Source organism: Macaca mulatta, chromosome 4 (assembly GCF_049350105.2).
Source record: "Macaca mulatta isolate MMU2019108-1 chromosome 4, T2T-MMU8v2.0, whole genome shotgun sequence".
Classification (NCBI taxonomy): domain Eukaryota; kingdom Metazoa; phylum Chordata; class Mammalia; order Primates; family Cercopithecidae; genus Macaca; species Macaca mulatta.
In genome coordinates this window covers 59,745,665-59,771,744 of record NC_133409.1, presented here as the reverse complement: position 1 = coordinate 59,771,744, position 26,080 = coordinate 59,745,665, and positions in this window count along the sequence as shown.

Here is a 26,080-nt window from a genome sequence, read left to right as displayed (position 1 = left end):
AAGCTTCTTTCCACATTTCATCTGAGGATATTTCTTTTTTCACCATAGCCCTCTATGGGCTTCCAAATATCACTTTGCTAATTCCACAAGAACTGTCTTAGCGAAAGGCTTCTTGAGGGGAAAGCTGTAACTCTCATAGATGATTTCACAGAACACAAAGAAGTTTCTCAGAAAGCTTCTTTCTCTTTGTTATCCGAGGATATTTCCTTTGGCCCTAGAGTCTCCAAAGGGATCCGAAATATCTGTTCTCAAATTCCACAGAAATAAGGCTAGCAAAGATATCCACGAAATACAGATGTAACTCTGTGAGATGAATTATCAGAACACTAAGCAGTTTCTCAGAAAGCTTCTTTCCAGATTTCATCTGAGGATATTTCCTTTTTCCCCATAGCCCTCTATGGGCTTCCAAATATCACTTTGCCAATTACACAAGTACTGTCTTAGCGAAAGGCTTCTTGAGGGGAAAGCTGTAACTCTTTGAGATGATTTCACAGAACACAAAGAAGTTTCTCAGAAAGCTTCTTTCTATTTGTTATCCAAGGATATTTCCTTTGGCCCTATAGTCTCCAAAGGTATCCGAAATATCTGTTCTCAAATTCCACAGAAATAAGGCTAGCAAAGAGATCCACGAAATACAGATGTAACTCTGTGAGATGAATTATCAGAACACTAAGCAGTTTCTCAGAAAGCTTCTTTCCAGATTTCATCTGAGGATATTTCCTTTTTCACCATAGCCCTCTATGGGCTTCCAAATATCACTTTGCCAATTCCACAGGAACTGTCTTAGCGAAAGGCTTCTTGAGGGGAAAGCTCTAACTCTGTGAGATGATTTCACAGGACACAAAGAAGTTTCTCAGAAAGCTTCTTTCTCTTTGTTATCGGAGGATATTTCCTTTGGCCCTATAGTCTCCAAAGGGATCCGAAATATCTGTTCTCAGATTCCACAGAAATAAGGCTTGCATAGAGATCCACGAAATACAGATGTAACTCTGTGAGATGAATTAACAGAACACTAAGCAGTTTCTCAGAAAGCTTCTTTCCAGATTTCATCTGAGGATATTTCTTTTTTCACCATAGCCCTCTATGGGCTTCCAAATATCACTTTTCTAATTCCACAAGAACTGTCTTAGCGAAAGGCTTCTTGAGGGGAAAGCTGTAACTCTCGGAGATGATTTCACAGAACACAAAGAAGTTTCTCAGAAAGCTTCTTTCTCTTTGTTATCGGTGGATATTTCCTTTGGCCCTATAGTCTCCAAAGGGATCCGAAATATCTATTCTCAGTTTCAACAGAAATAAGGCTAGCAAAGAGATCCACGAAATACAGATGTAACTCTGTGAGATGAATTAACAGAACACTAAGCAGTTTCTCAGAAAGCTTCTTTCCAGATTTCATCTGAGGATATTTCCTTTTTCACCATAGCCCTCTATGGGCTTCCAAATATCACTTTGCCAATTCCACAAGAACTGTCTTAGCGAAAGGCTTCTTGAGGGGAAAGCTGTAACTCTGTGAGATGATTTCACAGAACACAAAGAAGTTTCTCAGAAAGCTTCTTTCTCTTTGTTATCGGAGGATATTTCCTTTGGCCCTATAGTCTCCAAAGGGATCCGAAATATCTCTTCTCAGATTCCACAGAAATAAGGCTAGTAAAGAGATCCACGAAATACAGATGTAACTCTGTGAGATGAATTATCAGAACACTAAGCAGTTTCTCAGAAAGCTTCTTTCCAGATTTCATCTGAGGATATTTGCTTTTTCCCCATAGCCCTCTATGGGCTTCCAAATATCACTTTGCCAATTCCACAAGAACTGTCTTAGCGAAAGGCTTCTTAAGAGGAAAGCTGTAACTCTGTGAGATGATTTCACAGAACACAAAGAAGTTTCTCAGAAAGCTTCTTTCTCGTTGTTATCGGAGGATATTTCCTTTGGCCCTATAGACTCCAAAGGGATCCGAAATATCTGTTCTCAAATTCCACAGAAATAAGGCTAGCAAAGAGATCCACGAAATATAGATGTAACTTTGTGAGATGAATTAACAGAACACTAAGCAGTTTCTCAGAAAGCTTCTTTCCAGATTTCATCTGAGGATATTTCTTTTTTCACCATAGCCCTCTATGGGCTTCCAAATATCACTTTGCTAATTCCACAAGAACTGTCTTAGGGAAAGGCTTCTTGTGGGGAAAGCTGTAACTCTGTGAGGTGATTTCACAGAACACAAAGAAGTTTCTCAGAAAGCTTCTTTCTCTTTGTTATCGGAGGATATTTCCTTTGGCCCTATAGTCTCCAAAGGTATCCGAAATATCTGTTCTCAAATTCCACAGAAATAAGGCTAGCAAAGAGATCCACGAAATACAGATGTAACTCTGTGAGATGAATTATCAGAACACTAAGCAGTTTCTCAGAAAGTTTTTTCCAGATTTCATCTGAGGATATTTCCTTTTTCACCATAGCCCGCTATGGGCTTCCAAATATCACTTTGCCAATTCCACAAGAACTGTCTTAGCGAAAGGCTTCTTAAGGGGAAAGCTGTAACTCTGTGAGATGATTTCACAGAACACAAAGAAGTTTCTCAGAAAGCTTCTTTCTCGTTGTTATCGGAGGATATTTCCTTTGGCCCTATAGTCTCCAAAGGGAACCGAAATATCTGTTCTCAGATTCCACAGAAATAAGGCTAGCAACGAGATCCACGAAATACAGATGTAACTCTGTGAGATGAATTAACAGAACACTAAGCAGTTTCTCAGAAAGCTTCTTCCCAGATTTCATCTGAGGTTATTTCCTTTTTCACCATAGCCCTCTATGGGCTTCCAAATATCACTTTGCCAATTCCACAGGAACTGTCTTAGCGAAAGGCTTCTTGAGGGGAAAGCTGTAACTCTGTGAGATGATTTCACAGAACACAAAGAAGTTTCTCAGAAAGCTTCTTTCTCTTTGTTATGTGAGGATATTTCCTTTGGCCCTATAGTCTCCAAAGGGATCTGAAATATCTGTTCTCAGATTCCACAGAAATAAGGCTAGCATAGAGATCCACGAAATACAGATGTAACTCTGTGAGATGAATTATCAGAACACTAAGCTGTTTCTCAGAAAGCTTCTTTCCAGATTTCATCTGAGAATATTTCTTTTTTCACCATAGCCCTCTAAGGGCTTCCAAATATCACTTTTCTAATTCCACAAGAAATGTCTTAGCGAAAGGCTTCTTGAGGGGAAAGCTGTAACTCTCGGAGATGATTTCACAGAACACAAAGAAGTTTCTCAGAAAGCTTCTTTCTCTTTGTTATCCGAGGATATTTCCTTTGGCCCTATAGTCTCCAAAGGGATCCGAAATATCTATTCTCAGTTTCAACAGAAATAAGGCTAGCAAAGAGATCCACGAAATACAGATGTAACTCTGTGAGATGAATTAACAGAACACTAAGCAGTTTCTCAGAAAGCTTCTTTCCAGATTTCATCTGAGGATATTTCCTTTTTCACCATAGCCCTCTATGGGCTTCCAAATATCACTTTGCCAATTCCACAAGAACTGTCTTAGCGAAAGGCTTCTTGAGGGGAAAGCTGTAACTCTGTGAGATGATTTCACAGAACACAAAGAAGTTTCTCAGAAAGCTTCTTTCTCTTTGTTATCGGAGGATATTTCCTTTGGCCCTATAGTCTCCAAAGGGATCCGAAATATCTCTTCTCACATTCCAGAGAAATAAGGCTAGTAAAGAGATCCACGAAATACAGATGTAACTCTGTGAGATGAATTATCAGAACACTAAGCAGTTTCTCAGAAAGCTTCTTTCCAGATTTCATCTGAGGGCATTTCCTTTTTCACCAGCCCTCTATGGGCTTCCAAATATCACTTTGCCAATTCCACAAGAACTGTCTTAGCGAAAGGCTTCTTGAGAGGAAAGCTGTAACTCTGTGAGATGATTTCACAGAACACAAAGAAGTTTCTCAGAAAGCTTCTTTCTCTTTGTTATCGGAGGATATTTCCTTTGGCCCTATAGTCTCCAAAGGGATCCGAAATATCTCTTCTCAGATTCCACAGAAATAAGGCTAGTAAAGAGATCCATGAAATACAGATGTAACTCTGTGAGATGAATTATCAGAACACTTAGCAGTTTCTCAGAAAGCTTCTTTCCAGATTTCATCTGAGGATATTTCCTTTTTCACCATAGCCCTCTATGGGCTTCCAAATATCACTTTGCCAATTCCACAAGAACTGTCTTAGCGAAAGGCTTCTTGAGGGGAAAGCTGTAACTCTGTGTTATGATTTCACAGAACACAAAGAAGTTTCTCAGAAAGCTTCTTTCCGTTGTTATCGGAGGATATTTCCTTTGGCCCTATAGTCTCCAAAGGGAACCGAAATATCTGTTCTCAGATTCCACAGAAATAAGGCTAGCAAAGAGATCCACGAAATACAGATGTAACTCTGTGAGATGAATTAACAGAACACTAAGCAGTTTCTCAGAAAGCTTCTTCCCAGATTTCATCTGAGGATATTTCCTTTTTCACCATAGCCCTCTATGGGCTTCCAAATATCACTTTGCCAATTCCACAGGAACTGTCTTAGCGAAAGGCTTCTTGAGGGGAAAGCTGTAACTCTGTGAGATGATTTCACAGAACACAAAGAAGTTTCTCAGAAAGCTTCTTTCTCTTTGTTATCGGAGGATATTTCCTTTGGCCCTATAGTCTCGAAAGGGATCCGAAATATCTGTTCTCAGATTCCACAGAAAAAAGGCTAGCAAAGAGATCCACGAAATACAGATGTAACTCTGTGAGATGAATTAACAGAACACTAAGCAGTTTCTCAGAAAGCTTCTTTCCAGATTTCATCTGAGGATATTTCTTTTTTCACCATAGCCCTCTATGGGCTTCCAAATATCACTTTGCTAATTCCACAAGAACTGTCTTAGCGAAAGGCTTCCTGAGGGGAAAGCTGTAACTCTCGGAGATGATTTCACAGAACACAAAGAAGTTTCTCAGAAAGCTTCTTTCTCTTTGTTATCCGAGGATATTTCCTTTGGCCCTAGAGTCTCCAAAGGGATCCGAAATATCTGTTCTCAAATTCCACAGAAATAAGGCTAGCAAAGAGATCCACGAAATACAGATGTAACTCTGTGAGATGAATTATCAGAACACTAAGCAGTTTCTCAGAAAGCTTCTTTCCAGATTTCATCTGAGGATATTTCCTTTTTCACCATAGCCCTCTATGGGCTTCCAAATATCACTTTGCCAATTACACAAGTACTGTCTTAGCGAAAGGCTTCTTGAGGGGAAAGCTGTAACTCTGTGAGATGATTTCAAAGAACACAAAGAAGTTTCTCAGAAAGCTTCTTTCTCTTTGTTATCCGAGGATATTTCCTTTGGCCCTATAGTCTCCAAAGGTATCCGAAATATCTGTTCTCAAATTCCACAGAAATAAGGCTAGCAAAGAGATCCACGAAATACAGATGTAACTCTGTGAGATGAATTATCAGAACACAAAGCAGTTTCTCAGAAAGCTTCTTTCCAGATTTCATCTGAGGGTATTTCCTTTTTCACCATATCCCTCTATGGGCTTCCAAATATCACTTTGCCAATTCCACAGGAACTGTCTTAGCGAAAGGCGTCTTGAGGGGAAAGCTCTAACTCTGTGAGATGATTTCACAGAACAAAAAGAAGTTTCTCAGAAAGCTTCTTTCTCTTTGTTATCGGAGGATATTTCCTTTGGCCCTATAGTCTCCAAAGGGATCCGAAATATCTCTTCTCAGATTCCACAGAAATAAGGCTAGCATAGAGATCCACGAAATACAGATGTAACTCTGTGAGATGAATTAACAGAACACTAAGCAGTTTCTCAGAAAGCATCTTTCCAGATTTCATCTGAGGATATTTCTTTTTTCACCATAGCCCTCTATGGGCTTCCAAATATCACTTTGCTAATTCCACAAGAACTGTCTTAGCGAAAGGCTTCTTGAGGGGAAAGCTGTAACTCTCGGAGATGATTTCACAGAACACAAAGAAGTTTCTCAGAAAGCTTCTTTCTCTTTGTTATCGGTGGATATTTCCTTTGGCCCTATAGTCTCCAAAGGGATCCGAAATATCTATTCTCAGTTTCAACAGAAATAAGGCTAGCAAAGAGATCCACGAAATACAGATGTAACTCTGTGAGATGAATTAACAGAACACTAAGCAGTTTCTCAGAAAGCTTCTTTCCAGATTTCATCTGAGGATATTTCCTTTTTCACCATAGCCCTCTATGGGCTTCCAAATATCACTTTGCCAATTCCACAAGAACTGTCTTAGCGAAAGGCTTCTTGAGGGGAAAGCTGTAACTCTGTGAGATGATTTCACAGAACACAAAGAAGTTTCTCAGAAAGCTTCTTTCTCTTTGTTATCGGAGGATATTTCCTTTGGCCCTATAGTCTCCAAAGGGATCCGAAATATCTCTTCTCACATTCCAGAGAAATAAGGCTAGTAAAGAGATCCACGAAATACAGATGTAACTCTGTGAGATGAATTATCAGAACACTAAGCAGTTTCTCAGAAAGCTTCTTTCCAGATTTCATCTGAGGGCATTTCCTTTTTCACCAGCCCTCTATGGGCTTCCAAATATCACTTTGCCAATTCCACAAGAACTGTCTTAGCGAAAGGCTTCTTGAGAGGAAAGCTGTAACTCTGTGAGATGATTTCACAGAACACAAAGAAGTTTCTCAGAAAGCTTCTTTCTCTTTGTTATCGGAGGATATTTCCTTTGGCCCTATAGTCTCCAAAGGGATCCGAAATATCTCTTCTCAGATTCCACAGAAATAAGGCTAGTAAAGAGATCCATGAAATACAGATGTAACTCTGTGAGATGAATTATCAGAACACTTAGCAGTTTCCAGAAAGCTTCTTTCCAGATTTCATCTGAGGATATTTCCTTTTTCACCATAGCCCTCTATGGGCTTCCAAATATCACTTTGCCAATTCCACAAGAACTGTCTTAGCGAAAGGCTTCTTGAGGGGAAAGCTGTAACTCTGTGAGATGATTTCACAGAACACAAAGAAGTTTCTCAGAAAGCTTCTTTCCGTTGTTATCGGAGGATATTTCCTTTGGCCCTATAGTCTCCAAAGGGAACCGAAATATCTGTTCTCAGATTCCACAGAAATAAGGCTAGCAAAGAGATCCACGAAATACAGATGTAACTCTGTGAGATGAATTAACAGAACACTAAGCAGTTTCTCAGAAAGCTTCTTCCCAGATTTCATCTGAGGATATTTCCTTTTTCACCATAGCCCTCTATGGGCTTCCAAATATCACTTTGCCAATTCCACAGGAACTGTCTTAGCGAAAGGCTTCTTGAGGGGAAAGCTGTAACTCTGTGAGATGATTTCACAGAACACAAAGAAGTTTCTCAGAAAGCTTCTTTCTCTTTGTTATCGGAGGATATTTCCTTTGGCCCTATAGTCTCGAAAGGGATCCGAAACATCTGTTCTCAGATTCCACAGAAAAAAGGCTAGCAAAGAGATCCACGAAATACAGATGTAACTCTGTGAGATGAATTAACAGAACACTAAGCAGTTTCTCAGAAAGCTTCTTTCCAGATTTCATCTGAGGATATTTCTTTTTTCACCATAGCCCTCTATGGGCTTCCAAATATCACTTTGCTAATTCCACAAGAACTGTCTTAGCGAAAGGCTTCCTGAGGGGAAAGCTGTAACTCTCGGAGATGATTTCACAGAACACAAAGAAGTTTCTCAGAAAGCTTCTTTCTCTTTGTTATCCGAGGATATTTCCTTTGGCCCTAGAGTCTCCAAAGGGATCCGAAATATCTGTTCTCAAATTCCACAGAAATAAGGCTAGCAAAGAGATCCACGAAATACAGATGTAACTCTGTGAGATGAATTATCAGAACACTAAGCAGTTTCTCAGAAAGCTTCTTTCCAGATTTCATCTGAGGATATTTCCTTTTTCACCATAGCCCTCTATGGGCTTCCAAATATCACTTTGCCAATTACACAAGTACTGTCTTAGCGAAAGGCTTCTTGAGGGGAAAGCTGTAACTCTGTGAGATGATTTCAAAGAACACAAAGAAGTTTCTCAGAAAGCTTCTTTCTCTTTGTTATCCGAGGATATTTCCTTTGGCCCTATAGTCTCCAAAGGTATCCGAAATATCTGTTCTCAAATTCCACAGAAATAAGGCTAGCAAAGAGATCCACGAAATACAGATGTAACTCTGTGAGATGAATTATCAGAACACAAAGCAGTTTCTCAGAAAGCTTCTTTCCAGATTTCATCTGAGGGTATTTCCTTTTTCACCATATCCCTCTATGGGCTTCCAAATATCACTTTGCCAATTCCACAGGAACTGTCTTAGCGAAAGGCGTCTTGAGGGGAAAGCTCTAACTCTGTGAGATGATTTCACAGAACAAAAAGAAGTTTCTCAGAAAGCTTCTTTCTCTTTGTTATCGGAGGATATTTCCTTTGGCCCTATAGTCTCCAAAGGGATCCGAAATATCTCTTCTCAGATTCCACAGAAATAAGGCTAGCATAGAGATCCACGAAATACAGATGTAACTCTGTGAGATGAATTAACAGAACACTAAGCAGTTTCTCAGAAAGCATCTTTCCAGATTTCATCTGAGGATATTTCTTTTTTCACCATAGCCCTCTATGGGCTTCCAAATATCACTTTGCTAATTCCACAAGAACTGTCTTAGCGAAAGGCTTCTTGAGGGGAAAGCTGTAACTCTCGGAGATGATTTCACAGAACACAAAGAAGTTTCTCAGAAAGCTTCTTTCTCTTTGTTATCGGTGGATATTTCCTTTGGCCCTATAGTCTCCAAAGGGATCCGAAATATCTATTCTCAGTTTCAACACAAATAAGGCTAGCAAAGAGATCCACGAAATACAGATGTAACTCTGTGAGATGAATTAACAGAACACTAAGCAGTTTCTCAGAAAGCTTCTTTCCAGATTTCATCTGAGGATATTTCCTTTTTCACCATAGCCCTCTAAGGGCTTCCAAATATCACTTTGCCAATTCCACAAGAACTGTCTTAGCGAAAGGCTTCTTGAGGGGAAAGCTGTAACTCTGTGAGATGATTTCACAGAACACAAAGAAGTTTCTCAGAAAGCTTCTTTCTCTTTGTTATCGGAGGATATTTCCTTTGGCCCTATAGTCTCCAAAGGGATCCGAAATATCTCTTCTCAGATTCCACAGAAATAAGGCTAGTAAAGAGATCCACGAAATACAGATGTAACTCTGTGAGATGAATTATCAGAACACTAAGCAGTTTCTCAGAAAGCTTCTTTCCAGATTTCATCTGAGGATATTTGCTTTTTCCCCATAGCCCTCTATGGGCTTCCAAATATCACTTTGCCAATTCCACAAGAACTGTCTTAGCGAAAGGCTTCTTAAGAGGAAAGCTGTAACTCTGTGAGATGATTTCACAGAACACAAAGAAGTTTCTCAGAAAGCTTCTTTCTCGTTGTTATCGGAGGATATTTCCTTTGGCCCTATAGACTCCAAAGGGATCCGAAATATCTGTTCTCAGATTCCACAGAAATAAGGCTAGCAAAGAGATCCACGAAATACAGATGTAACTCTGTGAGATGAATTAAGAGAACACTAAGCAGTTTCTCAGAAAGCTTCTTTCCAGATTTCATCTGAGGATATTTCTTTTTTCACCATAGCCCTCTATGGGCTTCCAAATATCACTTTGCTAATTCCACAAGAACTGTCTTAGCGAAAGGCTTCTTGAGGGGAAAGCTGTAACTCTCGGAGATGATTTCACAGAACACAAAGAAGTTTCTCAGAAAGCTTCTTTCTCTTTGTTATCCGAGGATATTTCCTTTGGCCCTAGAGTCTCCAAAGGTATCCGAAATATCTGTTCTCAAATTCCACAGAAATAAGGCTAGCAAAGAGATCCACGAAATACAGATGTAACTCTGTGAGATGAATTATCAGAACACTAAGCAGTTTCTCAGAAAGCTTCTTTCCAGATTTCATCTGAGGATATTTCCTTTTTCACCATAGCCCTCTATGGGCTTCCAAATATCACTTTGCCAATTCCACAAGAACTGTCTTAGCGAAAGGCTTCTTAAGGGGAAAGCTGTAACTCTGTGAGATGATTTCACAGAACACAAAAAGTTTCTCAGAAAGCTTCTTTCTCGTTGTTATCGGAGGATATTTCCTTTGTCCCTATAGTCTCCAAAGGGAACCGAAATATCTGTTCTCAGATTCCACAGAAATAAGGCTAGCAAAGAGATCCACGAAATACAGATGTAACTCTGTGAGATGAATTAACAGAACACTAAGCAGTTTCTCAGAAAGCTTCTTCCCAGATTTCATCTGAGGATATTTCCTTTTTCACCATAGCCCTCTATGGGCTTCCAAATATCACTTTGCCAATTCCACAGGAACTGTCTTAGCGAAAGGCTTCTTGAGGGGAAAGCTGTAACTCTGTGAGATGATTTCACAGAACACAAAGAAGTTTCTCAGAAAGCTTCTTTCTCTTTGTTATCGGAGGATATTTCCTTTGGCCCTATAGTCTCCAAAGGGATCCGAAATATCTGTTCTCAGATTCCACAGAAATAAGGCTCGCATAGAGATCCACGAAATACAGATGTAACTCTGTGAGATGAATTAACAGAACACTAAGCAGTTTCTCAGAAAGCTTCTTTCCAGATTTCATCTGAGAATATTTCTTTTTTCACCATAGCCCTCTATGGGCTTCCAAATATCACTTTTCTAATTCCACAAGAACTGTCTTAGCGAAAGGCTTCTTGAGGGGTAAGCTGTAACTATCCGAGATGATTTCACAGAACACAAAGAAGTTTCTCAGAAAGCTTCTTTCTCTTTGTTATCCGAGGATATTTCCTTTGGTCCTATAGTCTCCAAAGGGATCCGAAATATCTATTCTCAGTTTCAACAAAAATAAGGCTAGCAAAGAGATCCACGAAATACAGATGTAACTCTGTGAGATGAATTAACAGAACACTAAGCAGTTTCTCAGAAAGCTTCTTTCCAGATTTCATCTGAGGATATTTCCTTTTTCACCATAGCCCTCTATGGGCTTCCAAATATCACTTTGCCAATTCCACAAGAACTGTCTTAGCGAAAGGTTTCTTGAGGGGAAAGCTGTAACTCTGTGAGATGATTTCACAGAACACAAAGAAGTTTCTCAGAAAGCTTCTTTCTCTTTGTTATCGGAGGATATTTCCTTTGGCCCTATAGTCTCCAAAGGGATCAGAAATATCTCTTCTCACATTCCAGAGAAATAAGGCTAGTAAAGAGATCCACGAAATACAGATGTAACTCTGTGAGATGAATTATCAGAACACTAAGCAGTTTCTCAGAAAGCTTCTTTCCAGATTTCATCTGAGGGTATTTCCTTTTTCACCATAGCCCTCTATGGGCTTCCAAATATCACTTTGCCAATTCCACAAGAACTGTCTTAGCGAAAGGCTTCTTGAGGGGAAAGCTGTAACTCTGTGAGATGATTTCACAGAACACAAAGAAGTTTCTCAGAAAGCTTCTTTCTCGTTGTTATCGGAGGATATTTCCTTTGGCCCTATAGTCTCCAAAGGGAACCGAAATATCTGTTCTCAGATTCCACAGAAATAAGGCTAGCAAAGAGATCCACGAAATACAGATGTAACTCTGTGAGATGAATTAACAGAACACTAAGCAGTTTCTCAGAAAGCTTCTTCCCAGATTTCATCTGAGGATATTTCCTTTTTCACCATAGCCATCTATGGGCTTCCAAATATCACTTTGCCAATTCCACAGGAACTGTCTTAGCGAAAGGCTTCTTGAGGGGAAAGCTCTAACTCTGTGAGATGATTTCACAGAACACAAAGAAGTTTCTCAGAAAGCTTCTTTCTCTTTGTTATCGGAGGATATTTCCTTTGGCCCTATAGTCTCCAAAGGGATCCGAAATATCTGTTCTCAGATTCCACAGAAATAAGGCTAGCAAAGAGATCCACGAAATACAGATGTAACTCTGTGAGATGAATTAACAGAACACTAAGCAGTTTCTCAGAAAGCTTCTTTCCAGATTTCATCTGTGGATATTTCTTTTTTCACCATAGCCCTCTATGGGCTTCCAAATATCACTTTGCTAATTCCACAAGAACTGTCTTAGCGAAAGGCTTCTTGAGGGTAAAGCTGTAACTCTCGGAGATGATTTCACAGAACACAAAGAAGTTTCTCAGAAAGCTTCTTTCTCTTTGTTATCCGAGGATATTTCCTTTGGCCCTATAGTCTCCAAAGGTATCCGAAATATCTGTTCTCAAATTCCACAGAAATAAGGCTAGCAAAGAGATCCATGAAATACAGATGTAACTCTGTGAGATGAATTATCAGAACACTAAGCAGTTTCTCAGAAAGTTTCTTTCCAGATTTCATCTGAGGGTATTTCCTTTTTCACCATAGCCCTCTATGGGCTTCCAAATATCACTTTGCCAATTCCACAAGAACTGTCTTAGCGAAAGGCTTCTTGAGGGGAAAGCTGTAACTCTGTGAGATGATTTCACAGAACACAAAGAAGTTTCTCAGAAAGCTTCTTTCTCGTTGTTATCGGAGGATATTTCCTTTGACCCTATAGTCTCCAAAGGGAACCGAAATATCTGTTCTCAGATTCCACAGAAATAAGGCTAGCAAAGAGATCCACGAAATACAGATGTAACTCTGTGAGATGAATGAACAGAACACTAAGCAGTTTCTCAGAAAGCTTCTTCCCAGATTTCATCTGAGGATATTTCCTTTTTCACCATAGCCCTCTATGGGCTTCCAAATATCACTTTGCCAATTCCACAGGAACTGTCTTAGCGAAAGGCTTCTTGAGGGGAAAGCTCTAACTCTGTGAGATGATTTCACAGAACACAAAGAAGTTTCTCAGAAAGCTTCTTTCTCTTTGTTATCCGAGGATATTTCCTTTGGCCCTGTAGTCTCCAAAGGGATCCGAAATATCTCTTCTCAGATTCCACAGAAATAAGGCTAGCATAGAGATCCACGAAATACAGATGTAACTCTGTGAGATGAATTAACAGAACACTAAGCAGTTTCTCAGAAAGCATCTTTCCAGATTTCATCTGAGGATATTTCTTTTTTCACCATAGCCCTCTATGGGCTTCCAAATATCACTTTGCTAATTCCACAAGAACTGTCTTAGCGAAAGGCTTCTTGAGGGGAAAGCTGTAACTCTCGGAGATGATTTCACAGAACACAAAGAAGTTTCTCAGAAAGCTTCTTTCTCTTTGTTATCGGAGGATATTTCCTTTGGCCCTATAGTCTCCAAAGGTATTCGAAATATCTGTTCTCAAATTCCACAGAAATAAGGCTAGCAAAGAGATCCACGAAATACAGATGTAACTCTGTGAGATGAATTATCAGAACACTAAGCAGTTTCTCAGAAAGCTTCTTCCCAGATTTCATCTGAGGATATTTCCTTTTTCACCATAGCCCTCTATGGGCTTCCAAATATCACTTTGCCAATTCCACAAGAACTGTCTTAGCGAAAGGCTTCTTGAGGGGAAAGCTGTAACTCTGTGAGATGATTTCACAGAACACAAAGAAGTTTCTCAGAAAGCTTCTTTCTCTTTGTTATCGGAGGATATTTCCTTTGGCCCTATAGTCTCCAAAGGGATCCGAAATATCTCTTCTCACATTCCACAGAAATAAGGCTAGCATAGAGATCCACGAAATACAGATGTAACTCTGTGAGATGAATTAACAGAACACTAAGCAGTTTCTCAGAAAGCTTCTTTCCACATTTCATCTGATAATATTTCTTTTTTCACCATAGCCCTCTATGGGCTTCCAAATATCACTTTTCTAATTCCACAAGAACGGTCTTAGCGAAAGGCTTCTTGAGGGGTAAGCTGTAACTCTCGGAGATGATTTCACAGAACACAAAGAAGTTTCTCAGAAAGCTTCTTTCTCTTTGTTATCCGAGGATGTTTCCTTTGGTCCTATAGTCTCCAAAGGGATCCGAAATATCTATTCTCAGTTTCAACAGAAATAAGGCTAGCAAAGAGATCCACGAAATACAGATGTAACTCTGTGAGATGAATTATCAGAACACTAAGCAGTTTCTCAGAAAGCTTCTTTCCAGATGTCATCTGAGGGTATTTCCTTTTTCACCATAGCCCTCTATGGGCTTCCAAATATCACTTTGCCAATTCCACAAGAACTGTCTTAGCGAAAGGCTTCTTGAGGGGAAAGCTGTAATTCCGTGAGATGATTTCACAGAACACAAAGAAGTTTCTCAGAAAGCTTCTTTCTCGTTGTTTTCAGAGGATATTTCCTTTGGCCCTGTAGTCTCCAAAGGGAACCGAAATATCTGTTCTCAGATTCCACAGAAATAAGGCTAGCAAAGAGATCCACGAAATACAGATGTAACTCTGTGAGATGAATTAACAGAACACTAAGCAGTTTCTCAGAAAGCTTCTTCCCAGATTTCATCTGAGGATATTTCCTTTTTCACCATAGCCCTCTATGGGCTTCCAAATATCACTTTGCCAATTCCACAGGAACTGTCTTAGCGAAAGGCTTCTTGAGGGGAAAGCTCTAACTCTGTGAGATGATTTCACAGAACACAAAGAAGTTTCTCAGAAAGCTTCTTTCTCTTTGTTATCGGAGGATATTTCCTTTGGCCCTATAGTCTCCAAAGGGAACAGAAATATCTGTTCTCAGATTCCTCAGAAATAAGGCTAGCAAAGAGATCCACGAAATACAGATGTAACTCTGTGAGATGAATTAACAAAACACTAAGCAGTTTCTCAGAAAGCTTCTTTCCAGATTTCATCTGAGGATATTTCTTTTTTCACCATAGCCCTCTATGGGCTTCCAAATATCACATTGCTAATTCCACAAGAACTGTCTTAGCGAAAGGCTTCTTGAGGGGAAAGCTGTTACTCTCGGAGATGATTTCACAGAACACAAAGAAGTTTCTCAGAAAGCTTCTTTCTCTTTGTTATCGGAGGATATTTCCTTTGGCCCTATAGTCTCCAAAGGTATCCGAAATATCTGTTCTCAAATTCCACAGAAATAAGGCTATCAAAGAGATCCACGAAATACAGATGTAACTCTGTGAGATGAATTATCAGAACACTAAGCAGTTTCTCAGAAAGCTTCTTTCCAAATTTCATCTGAGGATATTTCCTTTTTCACCATAGCCCTCTATGGGCTTCCAAATATCACTTTGCCAATTCCACAAGAACTGTCTTAGCGAAAGGCTTCTTAAGGCGAAAGCTGTAACTCTGTGAGATGATTTCACAGAACACAAAGAAGTTTCTCAGAAAGCTTCTTTCTCGTTGTTATCGGAGGATATTTCCTTTGGCCCTCTAGTCTCCAAAGGGAACCGAAATATCTGTTCTCAGATTCCACAGAAATAAGGCTAGCCAAGAGATCCACGAAATACAGATGTAACTCTGTGAGATGAATTAACAGAACACTAAGCAGTTTCTCAGAAAGCTTCTTCCCAGATTTCATCTGAGGATATTTCCTTTTTCACCATAGCCCTCTATGGGCTTCCAAATATCACTTTGCCAATTCCACAGGAACTGTCTTAGCGAAAGGCTTCTTGAGGGGAAAGCTGTAACTCTGTGAGATGATTTCACAGAACACAAAGAAGTTTGTCAGAAAGCTTCTTTCTCTTTGTTATCGGAGGATATTTCCCTTGGCCCTATAGTCTCCAAAGGGATCCGAAATATCTCTTCTCAGATTCCACAGAAATAAGGCCAGTAAAGAGATCCACGAAATACAGATGTAACTCTGTGAGATGAATTATCAGAACACTAAGCAGTTTCTCAGAAAGCTTCTTTCCAGATTTCATCTGAGGATATTTGCTTTTTCCCCATAGCCCTCTATGGGCTTCCAAATATCACTTTGCCAATTCCACAAGAACTGTCTTAGCGAAAGGCTTCTTAAGAGGAAAGCTGTAACTCTGTGAGATGATTTCACAGAACACAAAGAAGTTTCTCAGAAAGCTTCTTTCTCTTTGTTATCGGAGGATATTTCCTTTGGCCCTATAGTCTCCAAAGGTATCCGAAATATCTGTTCTCAAATTCCACAGAAATAAGGCTAGCAAAGAGATCCACGAAATACAGATGTAACTCTGTGAGATGAATTATCAGAACACTAAGCAGTTTCTCAGAAAGTTTTTTCCAGATTTCATCTGAGGATATTTCCTTTTTCACCATAGCCCGCTATGGGCTTCCAAATATCACTTTGCCAATTCCACAAGAACTGTCTTAGCGAAAGGCTTCTTAAGGGGAAAGCTGTAACTCTGTGAGATGATTTCACAGAACACAAAGAAGTTGCTCAGAAAGCTTCTTTCTCGTTGTTATCGGAGGATATTTCCTTTGGCCCTATAGTCTCCAAAGGGAACCGAAATATCTGTTCTCAGATTCCACAGAAATAAGGCTAGCAACGAGATCCACGAAATACAGATGTAACTCTGTGAGATGAATTAACAGAACACTAAGCAGTTTCTCAGAAAGCTTCTTCCCAGATTTCATCTGAGGTTATTTCCTTTTTCACCGTAGCCCTCTATGGGCTTCCAAATATCACTTTGCCAATTCCACAGGAACTGTCTTAGCGAAAGGCTTCTTGAGGGGAAAGCTGTAACTCTCGGAGATGATTTCACAGAACACAAAGAAGTTTCTCAGAAAGCTTCTTTCTCTTTGTTATCCGAGGATATTTCCTTTGGCCCTATAGTCTCCAAAGGGATCCGAAATATCTATTCTCAGTTTCAACAGAAATAAGGCTAGCAAAGAGATCCACGAAATACAGATGTAACTCTGTGAGATGAATTAACAGAACACTAAGCAGTTTCTCAGAAAGCTTCTTTCCAGATTTCATCTGAGGATATTTCCTTTTTCACCATAGCCCTCTATGGGCTTCCAAATATCACTTTGCCAATTCCACAGGAACTGTCTTAGCGAAAGGCTTCTTGAGGGGAAAGCTGTAACTCTGTGAGATGATTTCACAGAACACAAAGAAGTTTCTCAGAAAGCTTCTTTCTCTTTGTTATCGGAGGATATTTCCTTTGGCCCTATAGTCTCCAAAGGGATCCGAAATATCTCTTCTCACATTCCAGAGAAATAAGGCTAGTAAAGAGATCCACGAAATACAGATGTAACTCTGTGAGATGAATTATCAGAACACTAAGCAGTTTCTCAGAAAGCTTCTTTCCAGATTTCATCTGAGGGCATTTCCTTTTTCACCATAGCCCTCTATGGGCTTCCAAATATCACTTTGCCAATTCCACAAGAACTGTCTTAGCGAAAGGCTTCTTGAGAGGAAAGCTGTAACTCTGTGAGATGATTTCACAGAACACAAAGAAGTTTCTCAGAAAGCTTCTTTCTCTTTGTTATCGGAGGATATTTCCTTTGGCCCTATAGTCTCCAAAGGGATCCGAAATATCTCTTCTCAGATTCCACAGAAATAAGGCTAGTAAAGAGATCCATGAAATACAGATGTAACTCTGTGAGATGAATTATCAGAACACTTAGCAGTTTCTCAGAAAGCTTCTTTCCAGATTTCATCTGAGGATATTTCCTTTTTCACCATAGCCCTCTATGGGCTTCCAAATATCACTTTGCCAATTCCACAAGAACTGTCTTAGCGAAAGGCTTCTTGAGGGGAAAGCTGTAACTCTGTGAGATGATTTCACAGAACACAAAGAAGTTTCTCAGAAAGCTTCTTTCCGTTGTTATCGGAGGATATTTCCTTTGGCCCTATAGTCTCCAAAGGGAACCGAAATATCTGTTCTCAGATTCCACAGAAATAAGGCTAGCAAAGAGATCCACGAAATACAGATGTAACTCTGTGAGATGAATTAACAGAACACTAAGCAGTTTCTCAGAAAGCTTCTTCCCAGATTTCATCTGAGGATATTTCCTTTTTCACCATAGCCCTCTATGGGCTTCCAAATATCACTTTGCCAATTCCACAGGAACTGTCTTAGCGAAAGGCTTCTTGAGGGGAAAGCTCTAACTCTGTGAGATGATTTCACAGAACACAAAGAAGTTTCTCAGAAAGCTTCTTTCTCTTTGTTATCGGAGGATATTTCCTTTGGCCCTATTGTCTCGAAAGGGATCCGAAATATCTGTTCTCAGATTCCACAGAAATAAGGCTAGCAAAGAGATCCACGAAATACAGATGTAACTCTGTGAGATGAATTAACAGAACACTAAGCAGTTTCTCAGAAAGCTTCTTTCCAGATTTCATCTGAGGATATTTCTTTTTTCACCATAGCCCTCTATGGGCTTCCAAATATCACTTTGCTAATTCCACAAGAACTGTCTTAGCGAAAGGCTTCCTGAGGGGAAAGCTGTAACTCTCGGAGATGATTTCACAGAACACAAAGAAGTTTCTCAGAAAGCTTCTTTCTCTTTGTAATCCGAGGATATTTCCTTTGGCCCTAGAGTCTCCAAAGGGATCCGAAATATCTGTTCTCAAATTCCACAGAAATAAGGCTAGCAAAGAGATCCACGAAATACAGATGTAACTCTGTGAGATGAATTATCAGAACACTAAGCAGTTTCTCAGAAAGCTTCTTTCCAGATTTCATCTGAGGATATTTCCTTTTTCACCATAGCCCTCTATGGGCTTCCAAATATCACTTTGCCAATTACACAAGTACTGTCTTAGCGAAAGGCTTCTTGAGGGGAAAGCTGTAACTCTGTGAGATGATTTCAAAGAACACAAAGAAGTTTCTCAGAAAGCTTCTTTCTCTTTGTTATCCGAGGATATTTCCTTTGGCCCTATAGTCTCCAAAGGTATCCGAAATATCTGTTCTCAAATTCCACAGAAATAAGGCTAGCAAAGAGATCCACGAAATACAGATGTAACTCTGTGAGATGAATTATCAGAACACTAAGCAGTTTCTCAGAAAGCTTCTTTCCAGATTTCGTCTGAGGGTATTTCCTTTTTCACCATAGCCCTCTATGGGCTTCCAAATATCACTTTGCCAATTCCACAGGAACTGTCTTAGCGAAAGGCGTCTTGAGGGGAAAGCTCTAACTCTGTGAGATGATTTCACAGAACAAAAAGAAGTTTCTCAGAAAGCTTCTTTCTCTTTGTTATCGGAGGATATTTCCTTTGGCCCTATAGTCTCCAAAGGGATCCGAAATATCTGTTCTCAGATTCCACAGAAATAAGGCTAGCAAAGAGATCCACGAAATACAGATGTAACTCTGTGAGATGAATTAACAGAACACTAAGCAGTTTCTCAGAAAGCATCTTTCCAGATTTCATCTGAGGATATTTCTTTTTTCACCATAGCCCTCTATGGGCTTCCAAATATCACTTTTCTAATTCCACAAGAACTGTCTTAGCGAAAGGCTTCTTGAGGGGAAAGCTGTAACTCTCGGAGATGATTTCACAGAACACAAAGAAGTTTCTCAGAAAGCTTCTTTCTCTTTGTTATCGGTGGATATTTCCTTTGGCCCTCTAGTCTCCAAAGGGATCCGAAATATCTATTCTCAGTTTCAACAGAAATAAGGCTAGCAAAGAGACCCACGAAATACAGATGTAACTCTGTGAGATGAATTAACAGAACACTAAGCAGTTTCTCAGAAAGCTTCTTTCCAGATTTCATCTGAGGATATTTCCTTTTTCACCATAGCCCTCTAAGGGCTTCCAAATATCACTTTGCCAATTCCACAAGAACTGTCTTAGCGAAAGGCTTCTGGAGGGGAAAGCTGTAACTCTGTGAGATGATTTCACAGAACACAAAGAAGTTTCTCAGAAAGCTTCTTTCTCTTTGTTATCGGAGGATATTTCCTTTGGCCCTATAGTCTCCAAAGGGATCCTAAATATCTCTTCTCAGATTCCACAGAAATAAGGCTAGTAAAGAGATCCACGAAATACAGATGTAACTCTGTGAGATGAATTATCAGAACACTAAGCAGTTTCTCAGAAAGCTTCTTTCCAGATTTCATCTGAGGATATTTGCTTTTTCCCCATAGCCCTCTATGGGCTTCCAAATATCACTTTGCCAATTCCACAAGAACTGTCTTAGCGAAAGGCTTCTTAAGAGGAAAGCTGTAACTCTGTGAGATGATTTCACAGAACACAAAGAAGTTTCTCAGAAAGCTTCTTTCTCGTTGTTATCGGAGGATATTTCCTTTGGCCCTATAGACTCCAAAGGGATCCGAAATATCTGTTCTCAGATTCCACAGAAATAAGGCTAGCAAAGAGATCCACGAAATACAGATGTAACTCTGTGAGATGAATTAACAGAACACTAAGCAGTTTCTCAGAAAGCTTCTTTCCAGATTTCATCTGAGGATATTTCTTTTTTCACCATAGCCCTCTATGGGCTTCCAAATATCACTTTGCTAATTCCACAAGAACTGTCTTAGCGAAAGGCTTCTTGAGGGGAAAGCTGTAACTCTGTGAGATGATTTCACAGAACACAAAGAAGTTTCTCAGAAAGCTTCTTTCTCTTTGTTATCGGAGGATATTTCCTTTGGCCCTATAGTCTCCAAAGGTATCCGACATATCTGTTCTCAAATTCCACAGAAATAAGGCTAGCAAAGAGATCCACGAAATACAGATGTAACTCTGTGAGATGAATTATCAGAACACTAAGCAGTTTCTCAGAAAGCTTCTTCCCAGATTTCATCTGAGAATATTTCTTTTTTCACCATAGCCCTCTATGGGCTTCCAAATATCACTTTTCTAATTCCACAAGAACTGTCTTAGCGAAAGGCTTCTTGAGGGATAAGCTGTAACTCTCGGAGATGATTTCGCAGAACACAAAGAAGTTTCTCAGAAAGCTTCTTTCTCTTTGTTATCCGAGGATATTTCCTTTGGTCCTATTGGCTCCAAAGGGATCCGAAATATCTATTCTCAGTTTCAACAGAAATAAGGCTAGCAAAGAGATCCACGAAATACAGATGTAACTCTGTGAGATGAATTAACAGAACACTAAGCAGTTTCTCAGAAAGCTTCTTTCCAGATTTCATCTGAGGATATTTCCTTTTTCACCATAGCCCTCTATGGGCTTCCAAATATCACTTTGCCAATTCCACAAGAACTGTCTTAGCGAAAGGTTTCTTGAGGGGAAAGCTGTAACTCTGTGAGATGATTTCACAGAACACAAAGAAGTTTCTCAGAAAGCTTCTTTCTCTTTGTTATCGGAGGATATTTCCTTTGGCCCTATAGTCTCCAAAGGGATCAGAAATATCTCTTCTCACATTCCAGAGAAATAAGGCTAGTAAAGAGATCCACGAAATACAGATGTAACTCTGTGAGATGAATTATCAGAACACTAAGCAGTTTCTCAGAAAGCTTCTTTCCAGATTTCATATGAGGGTATTTCCTTTTTCACCATAGCCCTCTATGGGCTTCCAAATATCACTTTGCCAATTCCACAAGAACTGTCTTAGCGAAAGGCTTCTTGAGGGGAAAGCTGTAACTCTGTGAGATGATTTCACAGAACACAAAGAAGTTTCTCAGAAAGCTTCTTTCTCGTTGTTATCGGAGGATATTTCCTTTGGCCCTATAGTCTCCAAAGGGAACCGAAATATCTGTTCTCAGATTCCACAGAAATAAGGCTAGCAACGAGATCCACGAAATACAGATGTAACTCTGTGAGATGAATTAACAGAACACTAAGCAGTTTCTCAGAAAGCTTCTTCCCAGATTTCATCTGAGGATATTTCCTTTTTCACCATAGCCCTCTATGGGCTTCCAAATATCACTTTGCCAATTCCACAGGAACTGTCTTAGCGAAAGGCTTCTTGAGGGGAAAGCTCTAACTCTGTGAGATGATTTCACAGAACACAAAGAAGTTTCTCAGAAAGCTTCTTTCTCTTTGTTATCGGAGGATATTTCCTTTGGCCCTATAGTCTCCAAAGGGATCCGAAATATCTGTTCTCAGATTCCACAGAAATAAGGCTAGCAAAGAGATCCACGAAATACAGATGTAACTCTGTGAGATGAATTAACAGAACACTAAGCAGTTTCTCAGAAAGCTTCTTTCCAGATTTCATCTGAGGATATTTCTTTTTTCACCACAGCCCCCTATGGGCTTCCAAATATCACTTTGCTAATTCCACAAGAACTGTCTTAGCGAAAGGCTTCTTGAGGGGAAAGCTGTAACTCTCGGAGATGATTTCACAGAACACAAAGAAGTTTCTCAGAAAGCTTCTTTCTCTTTGTTATCCGAGGATATTTCCTTTGGCCCTATAGTCTCCAAAGGGATCCGAAATATCTGTTCTCAAATTCCACAGAAATAAGGCTAGCAAAGAGATCCACGAAATACAGATGTAACTCTGTGAGATGAATTATCAGAACACTAAGCAGTTTCTCAGAAAGCTTCTTTCCAGATTTCATCTGAAGATATTTCCTTTTTCACCATAGCCCTCTATGGGCTTCCAAATATCACTTTGCCAATTCCACAAGAACTGTCTTAGCGAAAGGCTTCTTGAGGGGAAAGCTGTAACTCTGTAAGATGATTTCAAAGAACACAAAGAAGGTTCTCAGAAAGCTTCTGTCTCTTTGTTATCGGAGGATATTTCCTTTGGCCCTATAGTCTCCAAAGGGATCCGAAATATCTGTTCTCAGATTCCACTGAAATAAGGCTAGCAAAGAGATCCACGAAATACAGATGTAACTCTGTGAGATGAAATAACAGAACACTAAGCAGTTTCTCCGAGAGCTTCTTTCCAGATTTCATCTGAGGATATTTCCTTTTTCACCATAGCCCTCTATGGGCTTCCAAATATCACTTTGCCAATTACACAAGAACTGTCTTAGCGAAAGGCTTCTTGAGGGGAGAGCTGTAACTCTGTGAGATGATTTCACAGAACACAAAGAAGTTTCTCAGAAAGCTTCTTTCTCGTTGTTATCGGAGGATATTTCCTTTGACCCTATAGTCTCCAAAGGGAACCGAAATATCTGTTCTCAGATTCCACAGAAATAAGGCTAGCAAAGAGATCCACGAAATACAGATGTAACTCTGTGAGATGAATTAACAGAACACTAAGCAGTTTCTCAGAAAGCTTCTTCCCAGATTTCATCTGAGGATATTTCCTTTTTCACCATAGCCCTCTATGGGCTTCCAAATATCACTTTGCCAATTCCACAGGAACTGTCTTAGCGAAAGGCTTCTTGAGGGGAAAGCTCTAACTCTGTGAGATGATTTCACAGAACACAAAGAAGTTTCTCAGAAAGCTTCTTTCTCTTTGTTATCGGAGGATATTTCCTTTGGCCCTATAGTCTCCATAGGGATCCGAAATATCTCTTCTCAGATTCCACAGAAATAAGGCTAGTAAAGAGATCCACGAAATACAGATGTAACTCTGTGAGATGAATTATCAGAACACTAAGCAGTTTCTCAGAAAGCTTCTTTCCAGATTTCATCTGAGGATATTTGCTTTTTCCCCATAGCCCTCTATGGGCTTCCAAATATCACTTTGCCAATTCCACAAGAACTGTCTTAGCGAAAGGCTTCTTAAGAGGAAAGCTGTAACTCTGTGAGATGATTTCACAGAACACAAAGAAGTTTCTCAGAAAGCTTCTTCTCGTTGTTATCGGAGGATATTTCCTTTGGCCCTATAGACTCCAAAGGGATCCGAAATATCTGTTCTCAGATTCCACAGAAATAAGGCTAGCAAAGAGATCCACGAAATACAGATGTAACTCTGTGAGATGAATTAACAGAACACTAAGCAGTTTCTCAGAAAGCTTCTTTCCAGATTTCATCTGAGGATATTTCTTTTTTCACCATAGCCCTCTATGGGCTTCCAAATATCACTTTGCTAATTCCACAAGAACTGTCTTAGCGAAAGGCTTCTTGAGGGGAAAGCTGTAACTCTCGGAGATGATTTCACAGAACACAAAGAAGTTTCTCAGAAAGCTTCTTTCTCTTTGTTATCGGAGGATATTTCCTTTGGCCCTATAGTCTCCAAAGGTATCCGAAATATCTGTTCTCAAATTCCACAGAAATAAGGCTAGCAAAGAGATCCACGAAATACAGATGTAACTCTGTGAGATGAATTATCAGAACACTAAGCAGTTTCTCAGAAAGCTTCTTTCCAGATTTCATCTGAGGATATTTCCTTTTTCACCATAGCCCTCTATGGGCTTCCAAATATCACTTTGCCAATTCCACAAGAACTGTCTTAGCGAAAGGCTTCTTAAGGGGAAAGCTGTAACTCTGTGAGATGATTTCACAGAACACAAAGAAGTTTCTCAGAAAGCTTCTTTCTCGTTGTTATCGGAGGATATTTCCTTTGGCCCTATAGTCTCCAAAGGGAACCGAAATATCTGTTCTCAGATTCCACAGAAATAAGGCTAGCAAAGAGATCCACGAAATACAGATGTAACTCTGTGAGATGAATTAACAGAACACTAAGCAGTTTCTCAGAAAGCTTCTTCCCAGATTTCATCTGAGGATATTTCCTTTTTCACCATTGCCCTCTATGGGCTTCCAAATATCACTTTGCCAATTCCACAGGAACTGTCTTAGCGAAAGGCTTCTAGAGGGGAAAGCTCTAACTCTGTGAGATGATTTCACAGAACACAAAGAAGTTTCTCAGAAAGCTTCTTTCTCTTTGTTATCGGAGGATATTTCCTTTGGCCCTATAGTCTCCAAAGGGATCCGAAATATCTGTTCTCAGATTCCACAGAAATAAGGCTAGCAAAGAGATCCACGAAATACGGATGTAACTCGGTGAGATGAATTAACAGAACACTAAGCAGTTTCTCAGAAAGCTTCTTTCCAGATTTCATCTGAGGATATTTCCTTTTTCACCATAGCCCTCTATGGGCTTCCAAATATCACTTTGCCAATTCCACAAGAACTGTCTTAGCGAAAGGCTTCTTAAGGCGAAAGCTGTAACTCTGTGAGATGATTTCACAGAACACAAAGAAGTTTCTCAGAAAGCTTCTTTCTCTTTGTTATCGGAGGATATTTCCTTTGGCCCTATAGTCTCCAAAGGGATCCGAAATATCTCTTCTCACATTCCAGAGAAATAAGGCTAGTAAAGAGATCCACGAAATACAGATGTAACTCTGTGAGATGAATTATCAGAACACTAAGCAGTTTCTCAGAAAGCTTCTTTCCAGATTTCATCTGAGGGTATTTCCTTTTTCACCATAGCCCTCTATGGGCTTCCAAATATCACTTTGCCAATTCCACAAGAACTGTCTTAGCGAAAGGCTTCTTGAGGGGAAAGCTGTAACTCTGTGAGATGATTTCACAGAACACAAAGAAGTTTCTCAGAAAGCTTCTTTCTCGTTGTTATCAGAGGATATTTCCTTTGGCCCTATAGTCTCCAAAGGGAACCGAAATATCTGTTCTCAGATTCCACAGAAATAAGGCTAGCAAAGAGATCCACGAAATACAGATGTAACTCTGTGAGATGAATTAACAGAACACTAAGCAGTTTCTCAGAAAGCTTCTTCCCAGATTTCATCTGAGGATATTTCCTTTTTCACCATAGCCCTCTATGGGCTTCCAAATATCACTTTGCCAATTCCACAGGAACTGTCTTAGCGAAAGGCTTCTTGAGGGGAAAGCTCTAACTCTGTGAGATGATTTCACAGAACACAAAGAAGTTTCTCAGAAAGCTTCTTTCTCTTTGTTATCGGAGGATATTTCCTTTGGCCCTATAGTCTCCAAAGGGAACAGAAATATCTGTTCTTAGATTCCACAGAAATAAGGCTAGCAAAGAGATCCACGAAATACAGATGTAACTCTGTGAGATGAATTAACAGAACACTAAGCAGTTTCTCAGAAAGCTTCTTTCCAGATTTCATCTGAGGATATTTCTTTTTTCACCATAGTCCTCTATGGGCTTCCAAATATCACTTTGCTAATTCCACAAGAACTGTCTTAGCGAAGGGCTTCTTGAGGGGAAAGCTGTAACTCTCGGAGATGATTTCACAGAACACAAAGAAGTTTCTCAGAAAGCTTCTTTCTCTTTGTTATCCGAGGATATTTCCTTTGGCAATATAGTCTCCAAAGGTATCCGAAATATCTGCTCTCAAATTCCACAGAAATAAGGCTAGCAAAGAGATCCACGAAATACAGATGTAACTCTGTTAGATGAATTATCAGAACACTAAGCAGTTTCTCAGAAAGCTTCTTTCCAGATTTCATCTG